Genomic DNA, 23,725 nt, shown 5'->3' with positions numbered 1-23,725 from the left:
GGTGGGCGTGGCCTAGTTGGCCTTCTGCACCACGGCGGGGTGGGGGGTGTTTCCACCTTCCCTGGAGGCTTTCCACCAGGCTCCGGAGGCTTTCCCCAAGCCTCTGGGAAGGCGAAAATGGCCTCCCCTGCGCTCCGGAGGCCCTTCAGAGGCCGGAAACCTGCCCGTTTTCACACTTCCGGAACATATGAAAGGGCCATTTTCCCCCCTTCCCTGAGCCTCCATGCAGGCCCTGCACTTACCTCGCATCCAAAACGGGACAGGTGGGGTAGAAGGGGTGGGGTGGGCGGGGCTCGCCAGGGGTGGGATTTGATGGTTCTCTGAACCAGCCATATCATTAGCAACGGGTCCTCCAGAACCTCAAGCCTCTGGGAGGGCGAAAGATGAATTTGGAAAGCTGCCAATCAATCAGAAAAGGGCTGGAAAGGGACCTTGGAGGTCTTCTAGTCCAACCCCCTGCATAAGGAGGAGATCCTATACCATTTCAGACAAGTGACTGTCCAGTCTCTTCTTAAAAAGCCTCCAGTGATGGAGCATCCCACAATTTCTGGTGGCAAGCTGTTCCACGGGTTAATTGTGTTCACTTTCAGGAAGTTTCTCCATAATTCCAGGTCGCTTCTCTTCTTGATGAGTTTCCATCCTTTGTTTTTTATCTTGCTTTCTGGTGCTTTGGAAAATAAATTGACCCCCTCTTCTTTGTGGCACCACATCAAATGCTGGAACCCTGCTATCGTGTCTCCCCTAGTCCTTCTTTTCTCTAGACTAGCCAAAGCTAAACCCTGCAACCCTTTTTCGTACGTTTTAGTCTCCAGGCCTTTAATCATCTTAGTCGCTTAGTTCCTTATTACTGAACGAGGCAGGCAATTGCCTATAGTTGAAACACTCTGGTTTTATTATGGCTGGGCTACCACTTATCCTTGACTAATTTTTAGCACTTAAACTATGGTGACTCTCAACCACAGATTATTTTAAGCCTGGAGATGATAGATAGATAGATTAGATTAGATTAGATTAGATTAGATTAGATTAGATTAGATTAGATTAGATTAGATAGATACTCCCCCCCAAAAAAATAAGCCCCAACCAGAAAATAAGCCCTAGCATGATTTTTCAGGATGCTCATAACATAAGCCCTACCCCCAAAATAAACCCCATTTAAGATTATCAGCCAGACAGATGCACTTAGTACCGTATTTCGCCAAAAAGACCTAACCTGGAAAATAAGCCCTAATGCATTTTTTGGAGCAAAAATTGATATAAGACCCAGTCTTCTTTGGTGGGAAACATGGATACATCCTCCTCATATCTATATAGTAATGGCATCTGCTGAGTCATTCAGATTTAAGAATGGTGACTTCAGGATAGCAGCACTGGTTGTGCAGTTTATTCTGCCCATTCCTCGGAACTGGGCATAAAAGTGTTCTGAGATATACAGAAATCTAATTAAACTTGTCTAAAAACTCTACTGAGGATTGCCCATAAGCAAACTCCAAGATATGTTGGAAAAGACCAGTGGTAGGATTCGTTTTTTTTTTTACTACCGGTTCTGTGGGCGTGGCAGGGGAAGGTTACTGCAAAATCCCCATTCCCTCCCCACCCCACTAACCTGCTTTCCAGCTCCGTTCTCCTCTGCAGGGCAACCAAAGAAAACCCAGCCAATCAGCTGGGACTTGGGAGGCAGAGAATAGATGGGGGTGGGGCCAGTCAGAGGTGGGATTTGCTGGATCTCTGAACTCAAAATTTTCACTACTGGTTCTCCAAAACTGGTCAGAACCGGCTGAATACCACCTTTGGAAAAGACCTATGAAAACCCACATTTGATTTTCTACAGCAGTTCCCATCAAGTGGAGAAGGATGTAGAGTAAATCTCAATATTCTAACAAAGGTTGAGAGCAATGTTTTATCAACTCCCTCTCAAACCAACCCCATATACTAAAGATAAGAAGGAAATATTCCCTGTTATTAAAAAGAAAATATTGGTTAAAAATGAAACAGTGGCTAGAGGGAATGACAAAACAACAAACCGACTTAAAACCAGAAATGTGCTTCTGTTGGGTATTCTACCAGAAAAAATATAATAAAAGAAATACATATTTAATTTTACATGTAATAACAGCAGCGAGAATTGTGCATGCACAAAATTGGAAAAATGAAAATAATACCTGCAGAAGAAAATGTAATAGAGACATTATTAGAATGTGCTGAAATGGACAGATTGAATATGAAGGATAAGGAGGAAACAGAATACTTTTTAACTTGGGAACTATTTTATCAATGGTTAGAAAATAGAAGCAGAAGTTAGAAATTTAAAATTAAGGAGGCTATGTAAATAAAAATGAAGTGTGTAATTAAATAATGAATGTTGAATAAATGGGATAAGGAAATATGATTATTAGACTTGGAGGATAATGGTGATGTGAAATGATATGTATAAGGTTTGATATTAACTAATTATATGATAAAACTGAACAGAGTGTTTAATTAAATAATGGATTATGGTGAATAGATGTAGAGAATAATGGTTATAATTAATGTGTGTATAAGGTTTGTTACTTGTACTTAAAAGAGATTGTACCCAGACAGTACACTACCATTGTGGATATGGAAAATGTATATATAACAAAGGAAATTGCATAATAATAAATATTTTTTTAAAAAAAGAAATCAAGGTAATACTCACATATATATTTGCTTCTGTGTGAGTGTTTATGTCCTTTCTTTTTCTTCTTTTTCTTCTTCTTTTCCACCTCTGTTTCCATGTTTGGCTCCATAAGCACCAGGGGAATTTACACTTTTTAAGACTCAGCTGACAAGATAGAAGTCACTCCTTTTACTAAAACAATGGACAATAGTATGCAGGTCAAAGGCTATTTTGCTGCTTCTATCTGAGGAAGGAGACGTTCTTTAAATGCTCTATCTTGAAGGGGGATTTAAGAGGCTGCTATTGGTGGACTAAAGGTTAAAGGGCCACCATTGTCTCCTGCAATTTAGAATTAATTGGCAGGAGCATAGTCCTAAACTCCCCGGGAATTATATAAAGAAGCTGTAATCCTAACTCTAAGGAAATATAGCTAGAGTTATATTTGCCCAACCCAGAATTATCTGGGATTTGGACCAGTACCTATATCAAATAAATAAATTCACTTTTTGGAAGTAAAACCCGGAGGCCAGAGAACTTCCTTCAAAGTAAAGTAAATTTGGTCACTCATATTGAATCAAAATAAGGTTTGGTTTTATACTTTTATAACGTTTGCTTTAGGATTATCGGCCCCCAAGTGAGCTTTACAATTCACAGGCAGAAATTCTCAATTTGTGTAGCTGAGAGTATCCCAAACAAATGCTACAAGTAGCAAGGCTCATTGGAAAATAAGTATGGAATGCATCAGGCTACAATTGCTAGTAGGATTACTTGAAAGCAAATACCAGAAACTTGCTGTCAATTTGGATGAAGGATCAGTTGTGACATTTAGGACAATTTGGAGCAAATGATCATTTGTCCGTGGTGTTATAAAGATGGTTCTAACTTGGGCTGTTACAAACCAAATTGCTAAGCCAACTTGTACATGAGATCTATTGCTCTAGCTGCGTTTTGTAAATATCAGTTATACTTTCCCACAAACAAATCAGTTATACTTTCCCACAAACAAAAAAATTCTACAATGCATGAAACTAAGGTTTAAATTAGGTTTTACAAGCTATGGTTCTTCTCTTTCAAGCATGAAATAATGTATAGGTGAGGCTTTGGAGAACCTGTCAAGGCTACTCCTTTGGGTTACAGTGAGACTAGAAGAAGAAGAAGAAAAGAATAGAAATGCAATATTTTGAGAGAGAGAAACTGGCTTGACCAAACTCTCGTGCACTTGGGAAGGAGGGTATATCCCTGAGAAGGTGCATACTTTGAATCTGGGATTTTCTTCATACAGTCTCCAGCCAGAATTAAGAAAAAGTCAGGTCTGCAATCTTGAAGAGCTACTTGCAGTCAGTGGCTATTGTTGGTGTGGAAGCCGATTCCAGAGGCAACTCAATCCTGGTATTGAGAAAGAAGGTGAAGAAATTCCCTCCCTAACAATTCACAGAGTACATAGTAGATGCAGATAGTAGAGTCCTCTGTGGGGCAATATTTTCTCTTATCGGTGTGAAACAGTTAAGCACTCAGCTCAATGGCAGTAACTGTGAGAGGGATCTTGGAGTCCTAGTGGACAAACACTTAAACACAAGCCAGCCGTGTGCAGCAGCTGCCAAAAAAGCCAACACTGCATTAGGCTGCATTAACAGAAGGATAGAAATCAAGTTCACACAAGTGTTAATACCACTTTACAATGCCTTAGTAAGACCACACCTAGAGTACTGCATCCAGTTTTGGTTGCCACAATATAAAAAAAGATGTTGAGACTCTAGAAAGAGTGCAGAGAAGAGCAACTAAGATGATTAGGACACTGGAGGCTAAAACATAGGAAGAACATTTGAAGGAACTGAGTATGTCTAGTCTAATGAAAAGAAGAACCAGGGGTGACATGAGAACAGTGTTTCGATATCTAAGGGGCTGCCACAAAGAAGAGGGAGTCAAAGCACCTGAAGGCAGGGCAAGAAACAAAGGGTGGAAACTAATCAAGGAGAGAAACAACTTAGAACTAAGGAGAAATTTCCCATTAGTTAGAACAATTAACCAGTGGAACAACTGGCCTCCAGAAGTTGTGAATGCTCCAACACTGGAGGTTTTTAAGAAGTATTGGACAATCATTTGTCTGAAATGGTGTAGGGTTTTCTGCCTGGTTGGACTAGAAGACCTCCAAGGTCCCTTCTAGTTCTGTTATTCTGCTTGGAAGACTTACCATATGTCATTCTTGCCACATGTCATTCTCACTTGTATAGCACAAGAAACTACTTGCTTGTGCAAGCAAAACATCTGCTTTTTTTTTTACAAGTTTTATTGTGTTTTTTTTTGTGGTTTTTTTTTGGTGGATTAAAAAGGTAAAGGTTCCCCTTGCACATACATGCTAGTCGTTTCTGGCTCTAGGGGGCGGTGCTCATCTCTGTTCAAAGTCAAAGGGCCAGAGCTGTCTGAAGACGTCTCTGTGGTCATGTGGCTGGCATGACTAAACACTGAAGATGCACGGAATGCTGTTTCCTTCCCACCAAATATTTTTCTACTTGCATTTTTACCTGCTTTCGAACTGCTAGGTTGCTAGGCAGAAGCTGGAACAAGTAACGGGAGCTCAGTCCGTTACACGGCGCTAGGGATTCGAACTGCAGAAATGCTGAACTTTCTGATTGACAAGCTCAGTGTCTGAGCCACCGTATTCTCCCCCTTTTCTTGTGGATTACTGGGGGTTTAATTCAGGCTAGCAAAATCCTCCTTCATCATCATTGGTTGCTAATATAGTATGTTAATAAAGGAAACATGTACCATTAACAGGAAAACAAGTTTCTTTTATTAAAAAAAACCTTGTTTATTAAAATGCAAAACCAATAATGAGTTATACAGATATTAATGAACCAATGGAACGGTGCACAGCGTTGTGGCTGATGATAGGTATTTGCTGAATTAATGGCAAAAAGATAATTCCTTGAAGTATTATCTGTTCCTTCAGGAGAAAATTCTGCAATTTTGCTTCCAGCAGGCAAATGTGGTTCAGAGCCAGGATTAAAGGTGGTTGTTGTTGTTGTTTTTCCAAGCAGGCAGGAATTTCCATTTGCCTTCACTACACATGTGATTTCTGGCTAAAGGAAGATGAGTCAGATCTGTGGAATTGCTTTCAGGGTAAAAAACGAAATCTTCTTGCCAAAGTAAAATGAGGACAGCAAGATTTCGATGGGTGATTCACCTCGCCTCTCAACACACAACAGATCCAGGCTGGATCCATAGATCTAATTACCTGATCCCCTGGGAGTGAATTCATGGGCAGGTTCTGAGAATAATACATCTGTAGGGTTGTGCCCCACCTCAAAAAAAACCTTACAATGGTTCATATCAGGGATGGGCTTCAAAAATTTTAGAAAAAGAATGGGGAATAAGTTGTCAAGATACAATATTAGACAAAATATTATTAGGATCAGAGAAGAAACAAATAAAGAAACTGTATAACTATTTACTAGATTATAAAATGTATGAGGAGCAGGTTAAAGAACCAATGTTAACTTGGGCTAGAAATTTCAGCCATAACATAAATTTGGATCAATGGCAGCAATTTTGGGATTGGAATAAAAAGATTACATTAGCCACATCCTACAAAGAAAACCTGTTTAAGATGTTTTACAGATGGCATCTCCCACCTACCAGGTTAGCCAAAATGTATAGCTCTCAATCACCTGTATGCTGGAAATGTTTGAAAGAACGGTGCACCTATTATCATATGTGGTGGGAGTGCAAGAAAATACAGGAATTTTGACACAAAATATGGCAATAGTTAAAAGAAATGTTGGATCTAAAAATAAATTATACACCATAAATGTTTTTATTGGGAATAATAAATGAGAATTTTTTAAAAAGCAGATATATACCTAATCATTCATGTTATTACAACTGCAAGATTATTAATTGCCCAAACATGGAAGTTAAAAAGAACACCGAATGATGAAGCAATAATAGAAAAAAAAAATCAGTGCAGTGAGTTAGATAGTATGACGTTAGAACTGAAGAAGCGAGATACTTCAGAATTCTATGCAATATGGGAAATTTTTTTTTATAAAAGGGATATGAAAGGAAGTTAAAAAATGTGAAATAGAATTTAAGAAGATATTATATTGCAACATAATGTCTAAGATAGAAATTGATACAAAGATTACAATATATATGTGTGTGTGTGTGTGTGTGTGTGTATATGTGTGTGTATATATATATATATATATATATATATATATATATATATATATGTATGTATGTATGTATGTATGTATGTATGTATGTATGTATGTATGTATGTATGGTGTTCGGCTTGGTTCGGGTATTTTCCCACGTCATTGTAGTTCTTTTAAAGTTGTAGCAACGTTTCAGCAGAATCTCATCTGCCATCATCAGGCTTCTGTATTGTGTCCGCTGTGGGTCAGACTTTTACAGTGGTTTCAGATTTAAATTTGGGGCAGCCTATTGCTGTGCCAGAATGGTTTTTCTTCATCCTGATTGGTTGGGAGTCTTGGTCTGTGTTTATTGGTCTCGGAGTTTGCTGTGTTCTGCTTGATGGGTGTCTCTGATATCTTCTGTCTGTTTTTGGCTCTTTTGTATCTTGATTGGCTGGCAGCATTGTGTTACTTTAATGGAGGCCTTTAGTGCAGCTTGGCTTCGGGTAAATGGACGGCTATCATTAGTTAGGAAGCTGGGTTTCATCTGGGTGCCTGGTTGGGGTGTGTTTGAACTGGAGGTATCAGGGGGATCTGTTTGTGCCCAGGTGTTTGCCTGGCTTGTGGTGTGGAGATTTTTTGTTTGTGAGTGCAGGCTTCCAAATGATTGACAGCCTGGTGGAATCATCTCTTCTGTTCATGCTTTCTGGTCTCTTTTCAATCTCTATGGCTTCTCTGATGACTCTGTGGCTAGGGTTTTCCATAGTGGCCAGGGTTTTGGTGCCATTGAAGTTGATGCTATGACCTGTAGCTTCCATGTGTTGGACTAGTGAGGAAGTGTGTTCCAGCTTTTTGACTGCATTTTTGTGTTCATCCAGGCGGGTACTTATTCTTCTATTGGTCTGTCCAATGTATGTGGCCGGGCATGATGCACAGGGGACTTCGTATATGCCTTGGTTTTCCAGGTCAATTTTATCTTTGGGGTTGCTAAGGATGGCTGCTATTTTTCTGTCTGTTTTGAAGGCAGTCCTGATGTGATGTCTGTGTAGTACCTTACTAATTTTGTCTGTAGTACCTCTTATGTAGGGCAGGACAGCTGTTCCATAGGTCTGTTCATCTTCTGGGTCTCTATTATGTTTCAGTGTGTTTTTGTGGATCAAGCTGGTGATTTTGCTTTTGTGGAAGCCGTTGGCTGTCAGTACTTTAGTCAGGGTGCATAGTTCAGCCTTAATGTGTGTCTTGTCTGCCAGGCGTTTGGTTCTGGTAATTAGTGTTTTAGCCACGGAGTTTATCTGTGCTGGGTGGTGGTGGGATTGGGCGTTGAGGTAGCGGTTGGTGTGTGTTTTCTTCTGGTATATGGTGTGTCCTAGTGTGCCATCTGTTTTTTTGTAGATTAGTACATCTAGGAATGGTAGTTGTTTGTTTGTTTCTGTTTCCATGGTGAACTTGATTTTGGGGTGTCGCTGTTTAGGTGTGTTAGGAAATTGTTTAGGTTTTCTTGTCCATGGGGCCAAATCACGAATGTGTCATCGATGTATCTTAACCATAGTTTGGGTTTGAGGATGGCATTGGCCAGGGCTCTGGATTCGAATTCTTCCATGAACAGGTTAGCAATGACAGGTGACAGTGGTGATCCCATGGGGGCTCCTTCTATTTGTTTGTATCTTTGTCCTTTGTATATGAAATATGTGTTGGTTAAGCAGTGTTCTGTTAGTTCCATGAGGTGTTTGGCTGGTTGGTATTTATTTTTGATGATTTCAAGGGTCTCTTTTATCGGGACTTGAGTGAATAGGGAAACCACGTCAAAACTTACAAGCAGATCTTCTTGCTCCACGTGTAGATCTTTGATCATTTCCAAGAAGTGGTATGAGTTTTGTACATGTGAAGCTGCTGTTTCAGCATGGGGCTGTAGCTGCTTTGCTAGGTATTTGGCTAGGTTTTGTAGTGGTGCTCCTCTGGAGCTGACTATGGGTCTGAGAGGTATGCCTTCTTTGTGTATTTTTGGGAGGCCGTATAGTTTGGGGCATCTGGAAGATTTCTCTCTGGGTATAATCGTGTGTTATGCTATAGCACCCCAAAAAATCCCCACAGAATCCATCATATGTGCAGTAGAATCCAGCCTAACTAAATTAAATACAGATGAAGCTGATAAAATAAGACACCAAGTTACCAATATCCTATGCACAAGCAAGCCACCCAAAAGCAACTTACAGAAAAATGAAATTAAAGCACTACAAACCCTGAAAAGAGATAGCAGCATAATCATCCTCCCAGCAGACAAAGGAAATGCCACTGTAGTAATGGACAGAAAAGACTACGAAACAAAATTGACAGACCTACTCCAAGACTCCACATACAAACCCATAAACACAGACCCAACCACATATCTGGAAAAATTAACCAAGAAGAAAATTATAACCAGCCACATAAGCAAAGAGATCCAACACACGATTATACCCAGAGAGAAATCTTCCAGATGCCCCAAACTATACGGCCTCCCAAAAATACACAAAGAAGGCATACCTCTCAGACCCATAGTCAGCTCCAGAGGAGCACCACTACAAAACCTAGCCAAATACCTAGCAAAGCAGCTACAGCCCCATGCTGAAACAGCAGCTTCACATGTACAAAACTCATACCACTTCTTGGAAATGATCAAAGATCTACACGTGGAGCAAGAAGATCTGCTTGTAAGTTTTGACGTGGTTTCCCTATTCACTCAAGTCCCGATAAAAGAGACCCTTGAAATCATCAAAAATAAATACCAACCAGCCAAACACCTCATGGAACTAACAGAACACTGCTTAACCAACACATATTTCATATACAAAGGACAAAGATACAAACAAATAGAAGGAGCCCCCATGGGATCACCACTGTCACCTGTCATTGCTAACCTGTTCATGGAAGAATTCGAATCCAGAGCCCTGGCCAATGCCATCCTCAAACCCAAACTATGGTTAAGATACATCGATGACACATTCGTGATTTGGCCCCATGACAAGAAAACCTAAACAATTTCCTAACACACCTAAACAGCGCACACCCCAAAATCAAGTTCACCATGGAAACAGAAACAAACAAACAACTACCATTCCTAGATGTACTAATCTACAAAAAACAGATGGCACACTAGGACACACCATATACCAGAAGAAAACACACACCAACCGCTACCTCAACGCCCAATCCCACCACCACCCAGCACAGATAAACTCCGTGGCTAAAACACTAATTACCAGAACCAAACGCCTGGCAGACAAGACACACATTAAGGCTGAACTATGCACCCTGACTAAAGTACTGACAGCCAACGGCTTCCACAAAAGCAAAATCACCAGCTTGATCCACAAAAACACACTGAAACATAATAGAGACCCAGAAGATGAACAGACCTATGGAACAGCTGTCCTGCCCTACATAAGAGGTACTACAGACAAAATTAGTAAGGTACTACACAGACATCACATCAGGACTGCCTTCAAAACAGACAGAAAAATAGCAGCCATCCTTAGCAACCCCAAAGATAAAATTGACCTGGAAAACCAAGGCATATACGAAGTCCCCTGTGCATCATGCCCGGCCACATACATTGGACAGACCAATAGAAGAATAAGTACCCGCCTGGATGAACACAAAAATGCAGTCAAAAAGCTGGAACACACTTCCTCACTAGTCCAACACATGGAAGCTACAGGTCATAGCATCAACTTCAATGGCACCAAAACCCTGGCCACTATGGAAAACCCTAGCCACAGAGTCATCAGAGAAGCCATAGAGATTGAAAAGAGACCAGAAAGCATGAACAGAAGAGATGATTCCACCAGGCTGTCAATCATTTGGAAGCCTGCACTCACAAACAAAAAATCTCCACACCACAAGCCAGGCAAACACCTGGGCACAAACAGATCCCCCTGATACCTCCAGCTCAAACACACCCCAACCAGGCACCCAGATGAAACCCAGCTTCCTAACTAATGATAGCCGTCCATTTACCCGAGCCAAGCTGCACTAAAGGCCTCCATTAAAGTAACACAATGCTGCCAGCCAATCAAGATACAAAAAGAGCCAAAAACAGACAGAAGATATCAGAGACACCCATCAAGCAGAACACAGCAAACTCCGAGACCAATAAACACAGACCAAGACTCCCAACCAATCAGGATGAAGAAAAACCATTCTGGCACAGCAATAGGCTGCCCCAAATTTAAATCTGAAACCACTGTAAAAGTCTGACCCACAGACGGACACAATACAGAAGCCTGATGATGGCAGATGAGATTCTGCTGAAACGTTGCTACAACTTTAAAAGAACTACAATGACGTGGGAAAATACCCGAACCAAGCCGAACACCATATATATATATATATATATGTATATATGTATATATGTAGATATGTGGATCTTTGGTTATTCGGGTTTTCTCCCGCGTAAGATTGGAAGAAAACCCGAATAACCAAAGATCCACATACAAATACCCGTGAGAACCTCAGAAAACGACGGGCAGGAAAAAGACGGAGGAGACCCCGATACCGCTGCCACCGCCGCCGCTTCGCTCCGGTCCCCGCTTAAGCTGCCGTCTTCGACTCTTGTGACCGCCGCTTTCCTTTGTCGGGTAAGGAGATCGAGCGATCTGCTGAAAAACTTGAGGGAGACGACGGGCAGCGAGGGAAGGAAAAAGACGGAGGAGACGCCGCTGCCGCTGACGCCGCTGCCGCTGCTGCCGCTTCGCTCCGGTCCTCACTAAAGCTGCCGTCTCCGACTCTTGTGTCCGCCGCTGCAACTCGCCGTGAGCTCCCGGGACTGGTGAGAGAAGGAAGAAAACCCAAGAAGCGCCGGCCGGGAGGATCGCTGGGTGAGAGCGCTCCAACTTTCTCTCCAATTCGGTCTCCTGTTGTGGGTCGCTCCGGAGAGGTTTCCTTCTGGTTCTAAGTCCCCGTGTGAATCTAGAGAAAGGGCGATTCGGTAGCCACGTTCTCCATCCCTTGAAGAAATTGAAGAGCTCCGAGGACAGTAATCCCTTCCTCACGATCTAAAAGCCCTTAAATAAGAGTGGAGGGGGTACGCCATTTTAACTAGGACGAGCCCCTCAGACAAAGAAGACTCCTAATACTACCTCATCACCTCAAAACTTACAACTTTTCTACCTCATCACATATACCAACGATTAGATTATCAATTTCTATAAAATATTTTATTAATGGTTTAATTGATTTATTGTTTTTTAACTGATTAGTGTGATTAGAGTGTTTAGTACAAATAGTATGATTACAGACTAGTTTAAAAGACCAAAATCCATGCAATTTAATTGAATAGCAAAATCTTTGATTTAGTGGATTTAAATGAACAGTGTGAGTAATGATTAATGTAAATAATTGACTAGTGATTAGAGTAATTAATTGACCAGGCTGATTGTTGCTTAGAAATACTATCTGATTTGAGAGATTACTACAATAGATTGTTTGATATTGTTTGATGTAATATTGACTATATAGATTACCCTAAATTGTTCATTTAATTAATTCAATCAACGTACTATTTTACCAATATTACCATGCCAAAAAGAAAATCCTACCTCAAACCACAACTCAATGAGAAGACAATCCCCACCAATGAACTACAAGACTCCTGCACCAATGAACCTCAAGACTCCTGCACATGCCTTAAATGCTGCAAAAATCTAATAGATAATAAATACTCCATCAAATGTTCTCTGTGTAAAAATACACCCACCATGACTGCTTGGGATTACCTGAGCAAATGATTCGATACCTAGAATCATCCAATGAGTTTCCATATTTCTGCAAATTATGCATATCCAAACTAGATCTGTCTAAAAGAGATGATACCGCCGAAACCATCAAAACATCCCCAAACATTGAAACCATTGAAACATCCTCAACCATCGAAACCATTAAAACATCCTCAACACCATATTAGCATCCCTGGACGCCGTAAAAGAAAGAATAACCAACCTTGAAAAAAAGACACAACACAAAAACCTGAACATCAAATAGCCACAAACCACATCTCCACCCAACAACCACAATCCAATCCAAAACCCAATCCACAAATAAACGCAACCCAGACAAATATTGATATCCCAATCCTCATCAGAGAAGCTGTTGAGCGTGAACGGAAACGTCCAAACGCCATCTTATTTGGACTAGAAGACAGCATTGTCAATGATGACATCACAACTGTCCGAAACATCATCAGAGATTACCAAGCATCAACCATCTCCGGCGATGAAATACTTGACATTTCCCGCATTGACCGAGAGCTTAAAAATAGAGACGGCTCTGTGGCCCCACGCTTGTGCAGGATCATTTGCAAAAATGAATCAAGCAAACGTAAACTCATTTACACTATAAACTCACTCGCCAAAACCAACACCAACCACAAAAACCTCCGTTGCCGCCCTGACTTAACCATACAGCAACGTGCCCGCTCCCGTGCACTCCGCATCGAACTCAAAACCCGTCTAGACAATGGAGAGAAGGACCTGTACATTGACTACCATGCTGACTGCATCAAAAGTAAGACACGCAACCCAATACCCAACTTTTACCCTCAACCACTACCCTACCTCAACCACCTACCACCACCCACCATCACCCAAAACTACCCACCACCCACCATCACCCAAGACTAGGCACGCACGCCCCAACTACCTCAATCCCAACTGCTGCCGGACTTAAATGCAAACTACTCAATGCAAGAAGCCTCGTGAATAAAATACCTGAATTTCTCATCCTCTTAAATATGGCTAACTTCGACATTATATTTGTCTGTGAAACATGGCTCAATGCATCTCTCCCGACTCCATTACCACAGTAAGAGACTATCATGTTTACCGATCAGATCGTGAAAATCGCCGAGGAGGTGGTGTTGCTATATTCTATAAAAATCCTTACATCTAAAAAATATCCAAGTTACCCAGGAGCTTGCCCTTCCTGAAACCATCATCTGTGAACTATCCTTAAATATCACAATTCGATTCTTACTATGTTACAGAGCACCTGATTATGACATCGAACATATAAACAAGCTAAATACACTACTAACATGGGCTACATCCTGCCCATACCCTTTTATCTTTCTTGGAGATTTCAATCTACCTCATATTGACTGGACCCTAAATAATTGTACAACTGAAATCATACACACAACCTTCTTCAATGCTATTACAAATCTAGGTCTTGAACAACTAGTAACCAACAACACTAGACTGAACAACTGCCTCGATCTCATCTTCTGCAATAGTTTGAATTTAATTTACCGAATACAAACCAAAGAACCCTTTTCCAGTAGTGATCACAATATGATTGACTTTTGCCTCAACATACGTCCACGCAAAAATCACCACAACGATGTCATCCCTAGTTGTAACTTCAAAAAGGCAATTATGATCTTATAGATAACGATCTCTCATCCCTCGATTGGCAATCTCTATTCACTGGATGCAATACTGTTGAAGATCATTACAACATATTTTTACTTGAAGTCAAAAGAGTCATCAAACTATATGTTCCAACAACAACTCCAAAAAAAAAAAAAAAAAGCAGATTACCCATATCAATAAGGAAACTTCAATCCAAAAAGAGATCACTCTGGCGGAAAAACAAATCTGGTCACGTTGCTAATTTCAAAAACCGATATAAAAATTTATGCCACCAGATAAAGACCGAATGCACCAATTACCACATTAAACAAGAGGAAAACCTTCTAAGCACCAATTCCACCCGTGCTTTTTACAATTTTGTAAACAACAAACTAAAAGACTCAAGGTCCATCCCTCCCTTGATAGGACCTGATGGTAAAGACTGCAGCGACGACACCATTAAAGCCAACATCTTTAACACATTCTTCGGCTCAGTGTTTGTAAACAGTAATGGATCATGCCCAATGTTTCCTAGCCGTACCACAGCCAACAATAATGATCTAATACATATCGATTTTACAGTAGACAACGTTGAAAAAGCACTACGCAACCTAAAACCATCTCTATCTATTGGACCGGATGGAATATGTGCCTACTTCTTAAGAAAACTATCCGCTGCCATAGCCAAACCTCTAAGCATAATCTTTGAAAGATCTTTCAGAACCAGCTCCTTGCCCAACCTATGGTTACAAGCCACAGTCATTCCCATCTTCAAAAAGGAGACCCAAGCCTAGTTGAAAATTACAGACCAATCTCCTTATGCTGCGTCACCTGTAAAGTCATGGAATCAATTATTAACCAATCCATCATCCTCCATTTAGAGACAAACAACCTACTCTCCAATAAACAATTTGGTTTCAGAAAAAACTATCCTGTAATCTGCAACTCTTACACTGCAAAAACATATGGACTACTCAACTCGACCAGGGCAAAGCAATAGACGCAATCTACATAGACTTCTGCAAAGCCTTTGATTCAGTGGTACACGACAAACTACTCCTAAAAATAAAATCTTATGGTATCTCTGGACAACTGAATAACTGGATAGAAGCATTCCTGTCAAACAGACAACAAATAGTCAAAATTGGGAACGCCCTATCAAATCCAGTACCTGTCAATAGTGGTGTTCCCAAGGCAGTGTTCTAGGACCAACTCTCTTCATAATCTACATAAACGACCTTTGTGATCATATCAAGAGCAATTGCGTTCTCTTCGCTGATGATGTAAAGCTGTTCAATACCACAGACAATACTACTACCCTTCAAAAAGATCTAGACTATGTATCTGAATGGTCTAACATATGGCAACTCCAAATCTCAACAAATAAATGCTCTGTCTTACATATTGGTAAAAAAATCAGAAAATAAAATACAAACTGAACAGTCAAGATCTTGTTGATGACCCAAGCTCTGTAAAGGACCTGGGAATACTCACCTCTAATGATCTAAGTGCTAGAGCTCACTGCAACTACATAGCCAAAAAGGCATTAAGAGTTGTTAACCTAATCCTACGTTGCTTTTTCTCTGGTAATATCTCACTACTAACCAGAGCATACAAAACATTTGCTAGACCAATACTCGAATACAGTTCATCAGTCTGGAATCCTTATCACGTATGTGATATTAACACAATTGAGAAAGTCCAGAAGTATTTCACAAGAAGAGTTCTCCACTCTTCTACCCGTTATAGAATACCTTACGCCACCAGACTCGAAATTCTAAAACTAGAAAACCTCGAATTACGCCGCCTTCGGTCCGACTTAAGCATGGTATATAAAATCATACATTGCAATGTCCTACCTGTCAATGAATACTTCAGCTTTAACCATAACAACACAAGAGCACACAACAGATACAAACTCAAAGTAAACCGCACCAAACTTGATTGCAGGAAATACGACTTCAGCAATAGAGTGGTCAATGTCTGGAATACTCTACCCGACTCTGTAGTCTCTTCCCCAAACCCCAAAAACTTTAACCTTAGACTGTCTACTATTGACCTCACCCCTTTCCTAAGAGGTCTGTAGGGGCGTGAATAAGCGCACCAACGTGCCTACCGTCCCTGTCCTATTGTTTCTCTTATTCTTTTATTTTTCTTATATGTACCCATTTCATATATTCACAACTATGTATACACTTGTACTTATTATCTTGTAAACAATTGACAAATCAAATAAATAAATAAAATAAATAAATAAAACACACACATATATATGTATGTATGTATGTATGTATGTATGTATACAAATGTTTATATTGTTTGATGATATTTTGTTCATATAACAATGTAAAGACTGAGATATGTGTCAAAAAGATCACCACATTCAATGTTTTTAAAACCTAATTTTCAATGAAACTCATTATTTAAAAAAAAATTAGCAATGGGTCCTCTGCCTGGTTGCTAGGTGGGTGTGGCCATGGTGGGTGTGGCCTAGTCGGCCTCCTGTATCACAACGGCGGGGCTGTTTTCACCCTCTTGGGCTCCAGAGGCTTTCCTCGAGCCTCTGGGAGGGTGAAAACAGCCTCCCCAGGCTCTGGAGGCCAGAAATGGGCCTGTTTCTGGCCTCCCAGAGCCTCCAGGAGGCCCGCTTTTCGCCCTCCCCAGGCCTCCATGTGGACCCTGCGCTTACATTGCATCCAAAACGTGCCGCGTGGAGCAGGGGTGGGATTCAAATTTTGTAACAACCAGTTCTGTGGGCGTGGCTAAGTGGGAATGGCTAGGTGGGCATGGCCATGTGACTGGGTGGGCGTGGCTTTTTTTGCAGCACCCCACCCCTTTCTTGGGCCTTCTGGGCCTCAGGGAAGCCTCCTGGGCGAAGCAGTAAGTAAGTGAGGGGAATCCTGGCACAGCTGATCATAGGAACAGCTGATTGTCAGGAGGGAGAGAAAAAAGGAAATACCTTAAGGCAGGGGTCCCCAACCACCGGTCCACGGACCGGTACTGGTCCGCGGAACAAGTCCTACCGGGCCGCTGGCTTGCTAGGCGCCGCCATCTTTTTGATGAAAAAGTGCTTCCGGTGAGCTTTTCCGGGTAGAAAGCTCACCGGAAGCACGTTTTCATCAAAAAAGATGGCGGCGCGCTCCGGTGAGCTTTTCCAGGTAGAAAGCTCACCGGAAGCACGCTTTTCATCAAAAAGATGGCGGCGCCCAGCTGATGCCGGTACCGGGCTGCAGCGCCCAGCTGATGTCGGTACCGGGCCGCGGCGTAAAAAGGTTGGGGATCACTGCCTTAAGGAGTGACTGGGTGGGGAAGAACGCAGTCAGACGATGTCGGACATGCACGCAATGTTGCGCATGCACGATAAGGATTGACTGGGTGGGGCAGGGCGGGGAGGGCGGAGAGGGGCAGGGCCAGCCAGGGGCACAATTTGCTGGTTCTCCAAACTGTGCAGAATCATAACAACCGGTTCTATAGAACCAGTCTGAACCGGTAGAAATCCATCCCTGCCGTGGAGACTCTGAAAGCAGTGGGGCAGGGTGGGCGGGCCCAGCCAGGCGTGAGAATTGCAAGTACACTGAACCGGCCATAAAAATAGCTACGGGCTCATCTGAACCGGGTCGAACCAGTAGCAGCCCGCCCCTGGTTCCTATAATGACCGATCAAAGTTACAATGGCACTGACAACAGTGACTTAGGTCCGTTTTTCAGAGTTATGAACGTTGTAGCATTCCCGGGATCATGTGATCAAAATTCAGAGGCTAGTCAACTGGTTCACACTTACGATGGCTGCTGTGTCCCAAGGTCACGTGGTCCCCTTTGGCAACCTTCCGACAAGCGAAGTCAAAGGGGAGGCCAGATTCACTTAACAACCAGGTTACTAATCAAGGTAGCCAGTATTCCTCATCCCTTACACAGTCTTCAGGAATAGAAAACTGTTTCGGGTTCCAGAGGCTACATCCGGGCAGGGGTGGGCTTCAAAAATTCCAGCAATGGGTTCTCTGCCCAGTGGCTGGGTGGGCATGGTGCAGGAGGCCGACTAGGCCATGCCTAGCATGGCCACGCCCACCCAGCCACCCGGCAGAGAACCGGCTGCTGAAATTTTTGAAGCCCATCCCTGGAGTGAACCCAGTCATTCTGGCCTTACCCAACCATGGCTTGCTAACCTAATAATAGCTTTGAGTCGGTAAAAGGAAGCGTCTTCTGAAGTGCCTAGGATAGAAAAGGCAGTGAAGTCATGCAGAGAAACAAAAGGGCGGGGTGGAAACCGAAACGATCCAGGCAAGGCACAATGTTTTTGAATTTCTTACTGGGGGAAAAAAAAATGAAAATAAAAAAAGCTGCACAATTCAGCACAACCTGGTTCCTTCTAAACCAGGGGTGTGTCAAACTCAAGGCCCACAATGTAGTGGGATCTGGCCCGTGGGCTGCCCCAGTCCACCCAATGCGAAGAGGAAACATGCCAGCTGTTTGGGGAGTGGCTTCAAGCTGGCCACACCTACCCCAATTGGTCATGCCCACCCAGTTGGCCACACTCACCTAGTCAGCCATGCCCACCTGCCCCCTCCAAGGTCAACCACATCCCTGATGCAGGCTTCAATGGAGTTTGACACACCTATTCTAAACCATTCCAGTGCATTCATACATTGTCCTACTGAGACAATGAATCCAAGGAGAAATATTATTTTTTCTTCTTCCTCTTCCTTTTCTCCTCCTCCTCCTCTTCTTTATATATATATTATATTGTATAGTATTGTATTATATTATATTAATTGTATTGTACCATACCATGGTACCATGGTGTGGTATGGTATGGTATGGTATATGATATGATATGATATGATATGATATGATATGATATGATATGATATGATATTATTATATATTATTATATACCTCTGGAACACCTTGAGCAATTTCAACCAAACTTGGTACACAGATGATGTTGTCAGGATTCTGGCAGTTACTCCAATTAAATTATGAGCCTCGAGCCACACTCCCAACTAAAAAAAAATTATTTGAAGTTAACATTCTATGTCTGGCATTAACCTGGGCATAGCCAACTCTGAAATACGTAATTCACTGTCACCCTTGATCCTGCTTTCTCCCCTCAACCCTCTGGGTGTATCATCCAATGAAAAACGTTCATAGCCAAGAGTCCTCAATCATGATCTCCAATTAGACTTTTTTGCAGCAGAAGCTTCAGTCATCTAATCAGTCTCTGAAGAAAATATGAATGGAATGTACTTTCAATTCCACACTGCTACCTGCTCTTTGAAACTCCCCCACTTCTTTCTGTTATCAATTATAAAACGTGTATACAAAATGTTTTATGAGTTGACAGATGTACCCTCTGGAAACAAATAATGTGGAGGGTAAAACACCACATTAACTAACACACTAACACTCGGGGGGGGGGAGGGTGTGCCTTAAAATGGCTTCTGCCATGGTAACAGCTTCACAGGGCTCCCTCTTGTGGAGGAATAGAAGAATTGTGCAACAGACAGTACAACAGTGTGAGTCCCGACTACAGGATTTTCCTAATACAGGATTGGGATAAATAAATACCCGGGCAACGCTGGGTTATCGGCTAGTACATTGATAAATTTATGGCCAAAAGATCTTGAATTTCACTGTAAATCTAAGAGAAAGGTGGGAATAACCCATGTGAGCTATTCCTCTCCATATACACTTTAATATTGCTTCAAAGAGAAAGTCAGTGTAGCATAACGGCTAATCAAAGAAAGCTGAATTTGAAGAATGGTGAGATTACTAAGGCAGTCAAAACAGATTGTGTTGCTCAACTGGTTTTAATTAATATCCACAAATACCAAACCTCCTTTCAACCTTGTTGATTTACCTGCTAGTAGATCACTGATTGGATCATTGTTGGAGAATCTAAATCCAGTTAGTTGCAGTGATTTTGTCTTCTTGGGTGGGTGGGTGGTATCGTGGTTATGTATAAACAGCAATGTCTTGCTGTGATGTAACTTATGGGACACTGAAGAATTTAAGAAGTGATTTAATATGTCTCCTAATTTAATAGGGTCATCTCTTATGATTTCTGGCAACCAAATCAAATAGTATCACAAGTTCAACTAGCAGTTCAGAGGCAATTGTGGAACTAAGGAATTTGTTGATGTCCAAATGCGTGCTTCAAAGGCAAATACTGTTTTTTACTTTTTTGTAATAAGTTTTTATTTTATTTTATAACATAAAAACATTCCAATTTCAATTGAACAGTGTGTTGTCTGGGTACAAATCATTTTAGGAAATAATAATCACAGTATTTACAACAATATTCATTGCATTAATATCAATTATATTAATATTAATAACCATAATAATTATACTATTTATCACTAATCCTTTCATATATTTCTCTGTTTCTAGCTCCTGTTTTTTGTCAGCTAATCATTGATAAAATAAATCCCAAGTCAAAAAATATTCAGTTTCTTCCTTTTCCTTAATTGTAAATGTTAGCTTATCCATTTCTGCACATTCTAATATTTTTCTAATCACATCTTCATCTCTTGGGATCTCTTCGCTTTTCCATTGTTGTGCAAATACTATTCTCACTGCAGTCAATACATGTAAAATCAGATATTCATTCCCTTTGTTATACCTGTCTGGTAAAAATGCCCAGCAAAAATGCCTGTTTCAAATCTATATGTTGTTTTATCATTTTTTTTTCAAGCCATGTATGCATTTTTGTCCAATATTTTTTCGCTTTTTGACATGTCCACCACATAGAATAGTATGAGCCAGATATCTGGTGGCATTTCCAATGTTTTGCAGATTTATCCTTAAACATCTTTTGCTAACCTTGAAGGCGGAAAATGCCATCTATAAAACATTTTATAAAGATCGCATCGTTGATTTATCATTTCTATCCCATAATTTCTGCCATTGATCTAACTCAATCGAATAGCCAAAATTTTTAGCCCATATACTGTTTTTTAGAATGATGGAAAGCTTAATTAAGCAAATTCATCAGCAGGTGGCAGCAAGCATCTGATCCCCCAAAAAAGGCTAAGCTAAACCAGAGTTGATTAAACAGTGGGTGAAAAATCAAAAGACTGCAAAAGAAAGCAACAGTACAACTATTTTTGGGCTGTTAAAAAGACACCACACCAGAAAGCTCTATATTTAATATTACATGTACTGACCGCTGCTAGAATTGTATTTGCACAATATTGGAAAAATGAGAAGAGCCCATCAGATGAAAATATAATTCAGAAAATATTGGATTGTGCAGAGGTGGATACGTTGACATTGAAAATAGAAGATAAAGGTGATATAGAGTATTACTTAACATGGAATAGGTTTTATCAATGGTTGGAGATAAGAAGTAGAAATTAGATGAAGAAAGAGCATTGTTATGTTCAAGTAAAACATGGACATTGTTTATAACTATAAGTATGCTAATTAATAGGATTACAAATAAGCTAATATAATTATAAATATGGTTAGAATCATTTTCTTGTACTATTACTATTATTATCAGTATATATGCTACTATTTCTTTTTTTCTCCTTTTCTTTTGTAAAATGTTATGCCCGGACAATACACTGTATTCAGAATAAGGTAAAGGTTCCCCTTGCACATCCGTGCCAGTCATTTCTGGCTGTAGGGGGCGGTGCTCATCTCCGTTGCAAAGCCGAAGAGCCAGCGCTGTCTGAAGACGTCTCTGTGGTCATGTGGCCGGCATGACTAAATGTCCAAGGCGCACGGAACACTGTTTTCTTCCCACCAAAGGGGTCCCTATTTTCCTACTTGCATTTTGACATGCTTTCGAACTGCTAGGTTGTAGAAGCTGGGACAAGGAACGGGAGTTCACTCGGTTACGCGGTGCTAGGGGTTCGAACCGCCGAGCTGCTGACCTTTCTGATCAACAAGCTCAGCGTCTTAGCCGCTGAGCCACCATGTCCCCTGTATTCAAAATAGTTATATATAAATTTTAAAAAAACCTTGACTATAAAAAAAATGACATCACTAAGTGGATAGGTAATCTTTGACTTACAAGTTTATTTAGTGTCCGTTCAAAGTTACAATGGCACTGGGGAAAAAATAACTATTTGTCACATTTATGACTGTTGCAGCATCTCCCCATGGTTATGTAATCAAAATTCAGACACGTAGCAACTGGCTCGTATTTATGACGGTTGTTGTGTCCCAGGGTCACATGATTCCCTTTTGCGACCTTCTGAAAAGCAAATCGAAGGAGGAAATCCCGATTCACTTAACAAACAGGTTACTCAGTTAACACATGCAGTGATCCAGTGAACATCCGTGGCAAGAAAAGGTTGTAAAACAAGGCGAAACTCACGTAATAACCATGTCGCTTAGGAACACAGATTTTGGGTTCAGTTGTGGTCGTAAGTCGAGGACCACTTCTTTATTACTTATTGGTTAAATTTATTTGCCACCCAACTCGCTGTGGGGCTACTACTATAAAACCTGGAGGTGGGGGGGGATTATTTTAAAAATGTAAACATAGCAATAGCAAAGGAATAAAACAATAAAACAATGCAAGTACAATAATATGCAATTAAAAGGACGTGGGGAGGGGGGAGCAAGAAATACAAAGGGGAGGTGGTGGTCAGCTAATTTGCCCGACAACCACCTCACCCAACCACCTCGCCCAATTTTTGAGTTGTGGAATTCAAAAAATGTTACGAGCAGTCCTGTGGGTGTGGCTTGGTGGGCGTGGCAGGGGAGGATACTCCAAAATCCCCCTTCCCTTCCCTTCCCTACCCACCCCACTAACCTGCTTTCCAGCTCCATTCTCCAACCAAGGAAGACCCAGTCAATCAGCTGGGACTCAATGGGAGGTGGAGAATAGATGGGGGTGGAGCCAGTCAGAGGTGGGATTGGCCGGTTCTCTGGATTACTCAAAATTTCCACTACCGGTTCTCCAGAACCGGTCAGAACCGGCTGAATACCCACCTCTGCCTCCAGTGATGTCCTTTCCCCAAGACCAACTGGCAGAACCAGGTTTTCAGGCCCTTGTGGAAGGATAGGAGGGTGCGGACAAACCATCAGGGAAGGGAACAGGATATTCCACAGGGCAGGAGCAACAGCAGAGAAGGCCCTTCTCCTGGATCCCCTCAGTTGGAGCTCCTCGATGACAGGATCCTCAGCAAACCTGCTCCTGGAAACCACATGAAATTGGGAACTGGATGTGATGGGACTGCGCAAGAGTAGAGGAAGACACCGGGCAACCCAGAGCTCTCCCAGGAGTAGGCCCGGATTAAGGCACTGCTCAGTCCCAAGCTAGATGGGGGAGGTAGGAGGAGCTTCGGAGGAACCACTCCCTAGAATCTCCTGGGATATATCTAGTCCCTTAAGAGGATGATAGCTTTCATTTGGCAAGATTCTGTCCATTAGCTGTAACCAATTAAAGCAGTGATTTTTTTGTTTTTTTTTTTTTTTTTTTTTTTTTTTTTTTTTTTTTTTTTTTTTTTTTTTTTGTTTTTTTTTTTTTTGATAATTTTTTTTTTTTTTTTTTTGGGTGGGGGGCCAAAGATTTTTTTCGGCGGGGTTTTTTTTTCTTCCTGGGCCGTC

This window comes from Notechis scutatus, chromosome 4, assembly GCF_049901735.1.
Source record: "Notechis scutatus isolate UNSWTSFEM ecotype Mainland chromosome 4, rNotScu1.2, whole genome shotgun sequence".
In the NCBI taxonomy this organism is placed as follows: Eukaryota; Metazoa; Chordata; class Lepidosauria; order Squamata; family Elapidae; genus Notechis; species Notechis scutatus.
Note: the sequence above shows the minus strand (reverse complement) of the source record.